The 9,498-nt window shown below is 36.8% G+C and overlaps 1 non-coding gene across 1 annotated transcript; it reads right to left on the bottom strand.

Annotated features, from left to right (window-relative positions):
• Window positions 1-9,190: 9,190 nt before the first annotated feature.
• Window positions 9,191-9,262, bottom strand: TRNAA-UGC (transfer RNA alanine (anticodon UGC)). Its single transcript has one exon. It is a non-coding gene; the product is annotated as a tRNA-Ala (tRNA).
• Window positions 9,263-9,498: the final 236 nt, after the last annotated feature.

Below are 9,498 nucleotides of genomic sequence, written 5' to 3'. Positions count from 1 at the left end.
CACATGCAAGCAGGGTGACAATATACAGACTTGCTCTCCTTTTTCAATTTTGAACCAATCAGTTGTTGGATGTTTGGTTCTAACTGTTGCTTCTTGACTTGCATACAGGTTTCTCACGAGGGATTCACAAGAGTCTTCTCCAAAATCACAGTTCAAAATCCATCCATTCTTCAGCGCTCAGCTTTCTTATAGTCCAACTTTCATATCCATACCAAAGAAGGCAATGGCACCCCACTCCAGTAGTCTTGCTTGGAGAATCCCTGGGGTGGGGGAGCCTGATGGGCTGCTGTCTACGGGGTCGCACAGAGTCAGACACGACTGAAGTGACTTAGCAGCACATCCATACACGACTACTGAAAAAATCACAGCTTTGACTATAGGGACTGTTGTTGGCAAAATATTGTCTCGCCTTTTAAATATGCTATCTAGGTTTGTCATAGCTTTTCTCCCAAATAACAAGTATCTTTAATTTCATGGCTGCAGTCACCATCTGCCGTGATTTTGGAACCCAAGAAATAAAGTCTCTCACTGTTTCCATTGTTTCCCCATCTATTTGCCATGAAGTGATGGGACTGGATGCCATACTGTGCTACAAAAACAATTACATTAACTTTAATGCATTAGGGAAAATATATATGTAGCCATAACACTATTCAAGATTCTGACCAGATTAAGGAGAAAAGCAACCTGCATTTTTTTTTTATTCTCAATATAAGATCATTCTTGTATATGCCTTATCATTCTTGTATATGCTTAAGAATGCTGCTGTGCCTTAGTGGGAATCTACAAAACTCTTCTAAAAACTGAAAACTTTTGAAGTGGATCTGAAATAGAACTATTAAAAATCCCCAGCTGTTATGTATATGATAGGATTATTGTTCAAAAACTAAATAATCTTGAGAGAAATGTGATCATAGAACTACAAATCCTAGAGTTTGAAAAAAAGTTTAAGTCCTTTAAAATTCCTCCTTAATAAAGCAAATTCATTTTCAAAATTCTGAATATTTATGCAGTTCCCATGATAACATTTTCAGTAATTTAAAAACAAAACAACTTCTGTCTCAAGATTCAATTCATTCCACTCTTAAACAGGTCAACTTATATGGTGTATCAGTTGGAATGTGCCTTCTGCTAAACTCCATCCATTACCTCTATACATAGAATAAAAGAGAAAGTTTATCTACTCTACCATATGATAGATTTTCACATCTTCAAGTACTTGAAGGTACTTTTTAGGTCCCTCTGCACCCTCACCCGTCCTCAATTCTTCCTACACTCCCACTCATTTCAAGCCTTTATTTTTATAATTCTTAAGAAATGATTTCTACACAGATACTTCACTATTCTTGTACCTTCATCAGTACAAATATTAGTTTGTCTGCACTTATGTAATATATAGCACACAGATTATAGTTGGACAGACTCTTTTTTCACCTTCACTTCTTTCCTCTGGTTTCCCACATCCTTTTTTGTTACATTTTTATTTTTTTCATGTTATCCAGTCCATTCTTGAAACTGCATCTCATTGATTATTGTACATGAATACACTGAGCTTGCTTGTTTCTTCAAAGCTTCCTGAAAAGTTTTTAACTTCCACTGTAGCCTACTTAAAACAGGAAAATACAATAAGTAATTTGGACCATCGATAACTTTTCATTACTTTCAAAATGGCCTATGCTCAAGCAAATATAATCATGGAACACAAGGCATGACCTTTCAAAGATGCCATATTATGTTATACTTTAGGGTAACTTGAGGATTCTTTAATTAGTCAATCAGTATGCAATACTGAAATATAAGATTATGCTGATGCAACTACTGAATGTTGTTTATCCCTTATCAAAACAGTCTCTTTTTGTAGAAGTTTAAATTTTTCAAATGAGGGAGTTTGCCAGTCTTTCTTCAGGAAAAAAATTTCTTGTGCCGGCAAAAAAAAAAAAAGGAACAATCAGGGTCAGTGTCTAGTGATGTGATTTATTTATTTCACTCTAAGTTAGTTATTCAAAGTATTCATTTTGCACAACACTTTCAACACTTATTTCTCTTCTACTGTGTAATTTTATTTTCTTTAGTAGACTAAACATAAAGAGGGGATTCTGATAAGATAACTAAGATTTTAGAATACAAAAGTTGAAGTTGGGAATTCCCTAGTGGTCTGGTGGTTAGAACCCTGTGCTTCCACTGCAGACAGCACGGGTTCAGTTTCTGGTGAGGGAACTAAGATCCTGCAAGCAAGTCAGGTGGCAGGACCAATAAACAAACAAATGCAGATGGAGCTTAAACAAAGAAGCACATACTATCTGAAATTGAAAGGCTTTAAAGAAAAAAAAAAAATGACCTTAATCTCAAACTCTTAAAAGCAGATGAGTTAAAGTAGTTGAAAAGAAAAAAAAAATGAAAAAATGAAAAGAATCTGGTCATTAATAAGAGCTAAATACTTACTCAATTTTTTTTCCATTTATTTTTATTAGTTGGAGGCTAATTACTTTACATCATTACAATAGTTTTTGTCATACATTAAAATGAATTAGCCATGGATTTACATGTATTCCCCATCCCAGTCCCCCCTCCCACCTCCCTCTCCACCCGATCCCTCTGGGTCTTCCCAGTGCACCAGGCCCGAGCACTTGTCTCATGCACCCAACCTGGGCTGGTGATCTGTTTCACCCTAGATAATATACATGTTTCAATGCTGTTCTCTTGAAACATCCCACCCTCGCCTTCTCCCAGAGTCCACAAGTCTGTTCTATACATCTGAGTCTCTTTTTCTGTTTTGCATATATTTTTAAATATCATCTTATTAATAAGTTCAATATTGGATCCACTGAAAAGAAGAAAAAACAAATAAATGTATAATATGGAGTCCCAAGAGACATAAATATAAAACATATATATATATATATATTTTCTTGATTGAATTAAGCTCTCAGTCAACCAAGGGAACATTTAAAGATCTGAATGCCAATTTCTTGCTCAAGAAATAGCAAGGTAAGAGGAAAACTTAAAGAATAACAATGCACTGGCTATAAGCCAATCTCGTAAAGATAAAAGTGCAGAATTCTGAAGGAGACTGGCAGACATCCCAGATCAATTAAGGAAGAAATCCTGCTGTATAGACAACACATTTATCCTTGAAAACTTAAATTTAGATAATGTAGCCCAAGGATGGGTAAATGGACATAAAAATATAACTAAACTGAAAAAGAATTATAGATTTGTGGGGATTTTTTAATATGATAAATGTGTAACTCAGTGACTCATTCTATTAAACTGTACCTCTGGTTAACTCAGTGAAGTAAAGGTAAACCAATATTTGGCAGAACAGAACACCAACCCTACCTGACTGACTGAATGGTTTTCAAAAAATCAAGTTGACAGTCTCACCAACAACTAATTTTAAAATATCAAATCTGGAACCTAGTGCTCAAAATGTATCAACCTTACATCAAATGCATTTGACATTGTTATTTAGAAACCCAGAACAATATGTAGTTTGTATATATATGTATGTATGTATATCAAGTAAATTACAAAGTGTAGCTTAAAATGAACACATCTGAGGATTGAATTACCATGTATTGCTACCATGATTTTCTTCCGATTAGGATGCAGAAAATAGAAATAGGCCCACAGTTGAGTCTATCAAGTAGAAAGAAATATCACTACCAGTTTTCATGTGTTTGATGGTATACAGTTAGCATGTGTCACTGAAGTCAGAGTTGTAAAGATGAATACTTAATGAGAAGGATCTCAATGCCATGGCCTGTTGTGGGAAGACGGTGTTCAGGACACGGGATCCCTCATCAATAATTGAAAAGAGTACATTAATGCTGCTTTGAAGCAAATTAAATAAACCCACAAGTTTCAGTCCTCCAAACAGCCCTTTATTCCAGAGTGATTTAATTCCTCTTTAATCCTTATTTAAGGAAATACACTTAAATTCTCATAATAATGGGAATAAAAATATAAATGTGATACACATAACAAATAAGTTGGTTAAAAATATGAGTTTAACAGATAACTTTATTGTTAAAAGAATCATTTGATCAGTTTAAAATGGTGTTCTATTTTTTGATGAGTCAATAAAATTTAATAATATATTTTGCACATACTTGATATAAAATATTATACAACCATTACTGTATTCCAGATCTTTAAAATCAGCAGAACTATTTAAAAATGCACCAAAATTGTCAACTTATAAATATCTCTTTTCTAAGTTTGTCATAATTTTAGTCAACTGTATTTCTTCTATTATTTCCTTCTACCATTAAAACTATTTCTGTCTGTTATCGAACCAACCTTTGCATGGAATGTTCCCTTGGTATCTATAATTTTCTTGAAGAGATCTCTAGTCTTTCCCATTCTGTTGTTTTCCTCTATTTCTTTGCAGTGATTGCCTAGGAAAGCTTTCTTATCTCTCCTTGCTATTCTTTGGAACTCTGCATTCAAAGGGGAATATCTTTCCTTTTCTCCTTTGCTTTTCACTTCTCTTCTTTTCACAGCTATTTGTAAGGCCTCCTCAGACAAACTTTTTGCATTTCTTTTCCATGGGGATGGTTTTGATCCCTGTCTACTGTATAATGTCATGAACCTCTGTCCATAGTTCATCAGGCACTCTGTCTATCAGATCTAGTCCCTTAAATCTATTTCTCACGTCCACTGTACAATCATAAGGGATTTGATTTAGGTCATACCTGGATGGTCTGGTGGTTTTCCCTACTTTCTTCAATTTAAGTCTGAATTTGACAATAAGGAGTTTATGATCTGAGCCACAGTCAGCTCACAGTCTTGTTTTTGCTGACTGTATAGAGCTTCTCCATTTTTGGCTTCAAAGAATATAATCAATCTGATTTCGGTGTTGACCATCTGGTGATGTCCATGTGTAGAGTCTTCCCTTGTGTTGTTGGAAGAGGGTGTTTGCTATAACCAGTGTGTTTTCTTTGCCAAACTGTTACTCTTTGCCCTGCTTTATTCTGTACTCCAAGGCCAAACTTGCCTGTTTGGCAAGTGAAGTTCTCTTCACTTCCTACTTTTGCATTCCAGTCCCCTATGATGAAAATGACATCTTTTTTGGGTGTTAGTTCTAAAAGGTCTTGTAGGTCTTCATAGAACCGTTCAACTTCAGCCTCTTCAGCATTACTGGTTGAGGCATAGACTTGGATTACATTACCATGATATTGAATGGTTTGCCTTGGAAATGAACAGAGATCATTCTGTCATTTTTGAGATTGCATCCAAGTACTGCATTTTGGACTCTTATTGACCATGATGGCTACTCCATTTCTTCTAAGAGATTCCTGCCCACAGTAGTAGATATAATGGTCATCTGAATTAAATTCACCCATTCCAGTCCATTTTAGTTCGCTGATTCCTAGAATGTCAACATTCACTCTTGCCATCTCCTGTTTGACCACTTCCAGTTTGCCTTGAGTCATGGACCTAACAACCAGATCCTATGCAGTATTGCTCTTTACATTATCGGATCTTGCTTCCATAAACAGTCACATCCAAAACTGGGTATTGTTTTTGCTTTGGCTCCATCACTCTACTCTTTCTGGAGTTATTTCTCCACTGATCTCCAGTAGCATATTGGGCCCCTTCTGACCCAGAGAGTCCCTCTTTCAGTATCCTATCATTTTGCCTTTTCATACTGTTCATGGGGTTCTCAATGCAAGAATAATGAAGTGGTTTGCCATTCCCTTCAGAAGCAGAAGATATTAAGAAGAGGTGGCAAGAATACACAGAAGAACTGTAAAAAAAAAAAAAAAATCTTCACAGCCCAGATAATCACGATGGTGTGATCACTCACCTAGAGCCCAGACATCCTGGAATGTGAAGTCAAGTGGGCCTTAGAAAGAATCACTATGAACAAAGCTAGTGGAGGTGATGGAATTACAGTTGAGCTATTTCAAATCTTGAAAGATGATGCTGTGAAAGTGCTACACTCAATATGCCAGCAAATTTGGAAAACTCAGCAGTGTCACAGGACTGGAAAAGGTCAGTTTTCATTCCAATCCCAAAGAATGCTCAAACTACTACACAATTGCACTCATCTCACATGCTAGTAAAGTAATGCTCAAAAGTCTCCAAGCCAGGCTTCAGCAATATGTGGACTATGAACTTCCAGATGTTCAAGCTGGTTTTAGAAACGGCAGAGGAACCAGAGATCAAATTCCCAACATCCACTGGATCATTGAAAAAGCAAGAGAGTTTCAGAAAAACATCTAATTCTTCTTTATTGACTATGCCAAAGCCTTTGACTGTGTGGATCACAATAAACTGTGGGAAATTCTGAAAGAGATGGGAATACCAGACCACCTGACTTACCTCTTGAGAAACCTATATGCAGGTCAGGAAGCAACAGTTAGAACTGGACATGGAACAACAGACTGGTTCCAAATAGGAAAAGGAGTATGTCAAGGCTGTATATTGTCACCCTGCTTATTTAACTTATATTCAGAGTACATCATGAGAAATGCTGGGCTGGAAGAAGCACAAGCTGGAATCAAGATTGCTGGGAGAATTATCAATAAACTCAGATATGCAAATGATACCACCCTTATGGCAGAAAGTGAACAGGAACTAAAAAGCCTCTTGATGAAAGTGAAAGAGGAGAGTGAAAAAGTTCGCTTAAAGCTCAACATTCAGAAAACTAATATCATGGCATCCGGTCCCATCACTTCATGGCAAATAGATGGGGAAACAGTGGAAACAGTGGCTGATTTTATATTTTGGGGCTCCAAAATCACTGCAGATGGTGATTGCAGCCATGAAATTAAAAGATGCTTACTCCTTGGAAGGAAAGTTATGACCAACCTAGATAGCATATTAAAAAGCAGAGACATTACTTTGCCAACAAAGGTCCGTCTAGTTAAGGCTATGGTTTTTCCAATAGTCATGTATGGATTTGAGAGTTGGGCTGTGAATAAAGCTGAGCACTGAAAAATTGATGCTTTTGAACTATGGTGTTGGCGAAGACTCTTGAGAGTTCCTTGGACTGCAAGCAGATCCAACCAGTCCATCCTAAAGGAGTTCAGCCCTGGGTGTTCATTGGAAAGACTGATGCTGAAGCTGAAACTCCAGTACTTTGGCCACCTCATGTGAAGAGCTGACTCATTGGAAAAGCCCCTGATGCTAGGAGGGATTGGGGGCAGGAGAAGGGGATGACAGAGGATGAGATGGCTGGATATTATCACCGACTTGATGGACACGAGTTTGAGTAAACTCCGGGAGTTGGTGATGGACAGGGAGGCCTGGAGTGCTGCGGTTCATGGGGTCGCAAAGAGTTGGACATGACTGAGCGACTGAACTGAACCATTAAAACATTTTATCCTTACCTATGCTTTTATAGAGCTGGACCATTGATTTTCTTAAATGAAAGTAAAATTTTGAAAATAAATGTAAGCATTCATGCTAGATAATAAACCAATCTTTGAGTTATCCTTTTATTATAGTTATTGAAATATCAAAACATGAGCTTATTAAAATTAACAGAAAACTTCTATTCTTATATAAAACAAAATTTTCTACAACTAATAAAATTCATTTGAGCTTGACAAAGCTACATATATATACCACGTGGTGAAATTTTATAAGAGAAGGCAAATTTTTAAAAATAAAATTTCAGATTTCTGAAAGATATTTTTAATAACCTAGTATAATACTCCCATTTCATAGGAAAGGATATAATCCCCATAAAATTCAATATTGACTAAGTTTAATAGTCTAGGAGCAGAGGAGAAATTAGGATGTTATGTAGAACTATTTCACTTTGTCTGAGATCTAGTGAATAGAAGATAAATAACAAAAGGATGTGCTCTTTGAATAAATTAGGTTTTATCTAAAGTCGGTAGATGTTTCATTTTTAAAGGCACCACTGGCGTGATTCACTTGAAATGAAAGGCTTCTGAAAGGTCATACCACTTTTCATAACTTTTCCACCATGGTTTTTTATGATTTAGTGAAAGAAGCCAAGCACATTTGAAAATGTAATAGGAAACACCATTCTTGTGTCTGTTAATCAAAGGAAGAGTAGATGTTAAAAATAGTGTCATATTCTAACCTATCCCTTTTATGAAATCATCTTCCAGAATATTTGAGATAAATGTCACTTTATAGTAAAAGGTAAATACATTTACCTATCACTAGTTGGACTTTCCTGGTGGCTCAGCAGTAAAGAATCTGCCTGCCAATGCAGAAGACACAGGTTCAATCCCTGAGTTGTGAAGATGCCCTGGAGAAGGAAATGGCAACCCACGCCAGTGTTCTTGTCTGGGAAATTCCATGGACAGAGGAGCCTGGTGGGCTACAGTCCATGGGATCACAATGAATCAGACACGACTTAGTAACTACAACAATAACATTATTAGTTGCCTTCATTTGGAAAAAATTTTTTTTCTAGAAAACATAGGTTTCTTTTATACTTAAATGCCATCAAAAGTCAAACATAAAATAGATTATTTACATTATTATAAACACTATAGGAATAAATTTTATAAATCTGTTTACATTGAGGGGCCTCATTCTTCTAATTGACACATAGACATCTGAAATGTGGTGACATTCAATATTTTGATGTTAGTTTAGGATACATGTAAGAAATAAGTTGGTACAATTTTATCTTGATAACAGACCTTTCCCATTCCCTCAATATATTTTTATTAAGTTCTATTCTGTGTATAGTGATACCTTAGTTGATATAATCAACATAATTTATAAGGATTTTTTTTTAATCATTCATTTGTTTTTGGCTGCCTTGGGTCTTAGTTGTGACTGGCAGGGTCTTTTTGTTACCGTTGCAGCTTGCAGGCTTCTCTCTAGCTGTGGTGCACACCCATGCGAGTTCCGCGACACAAGGGCTCAGCACCTGTGGTTTTTGGGTCTAGATGCCCAGGGCCACCTGTGATCTTAGTTCCCTGATCAGGGATTGAACCTTCATCCCCTGCATCGGCAAACAGATTCTCAGCCACTGGACCACCAAGGAAGAATTAATTGTTAGGTAATACTGAAAACCAGATTCAAAATAATTGGTTAGTCTCTGGTGCCTAATTTTTGGTTTTGTAGTTGATTGGGGGTATTTATCGACATTAGAAATGAAGAATATATTGATCATGTGTGACACCCTTTACTATTCTCAGGTAATTATCTGACATTATGAATTAATAATGCCTTGAGACAGCACTTGTTCTGGAGATGCCGAGAATCGAACCCGGGGCCTCATACATGCAAAGCATGTGCTCTACCACTGAGCTACATCCCCAGCTGAAATTCCAATACTTTGGCCACCTCATGCAAAGAGTTGACTCATTGGAAAAGACCCTGATGCTGGGAAAGATTGAAGGCAGGAGGCAAAGGGGATGACAGAGAATGAGATGGCTGGATGGCATCACCGACTTGATGGACATGAATTTGAGTAAACTCCGGGAGTTGGTGATGGACAGGGAGGCCTGGCGTGCTGCAGTCCAGGGGGTCACAAAGAGTCAGACGACTGAGCCA

Source organism: Odocoileus virginianus, chromosome 10 (genome assembly GCF_023699985.2).
Source record: "Odocoileus virginianus isolate 20LAN1187 ecotype Illinois chromosome 10, Ovbor_1.2, whole genome shotgun sequence".
In the NCBI taxonomy this organism is placed as follows: Eukaryota; Metazoa; Chordata; class Mammalia; order Artiodactyla; family Cervidae; genus Odocoileus; species Odocoileus virginianus.
Note: the sequence above shows the minus strand (reverse complement) of the source record. Positions and strands in the feature narration are given on the sequence as shown.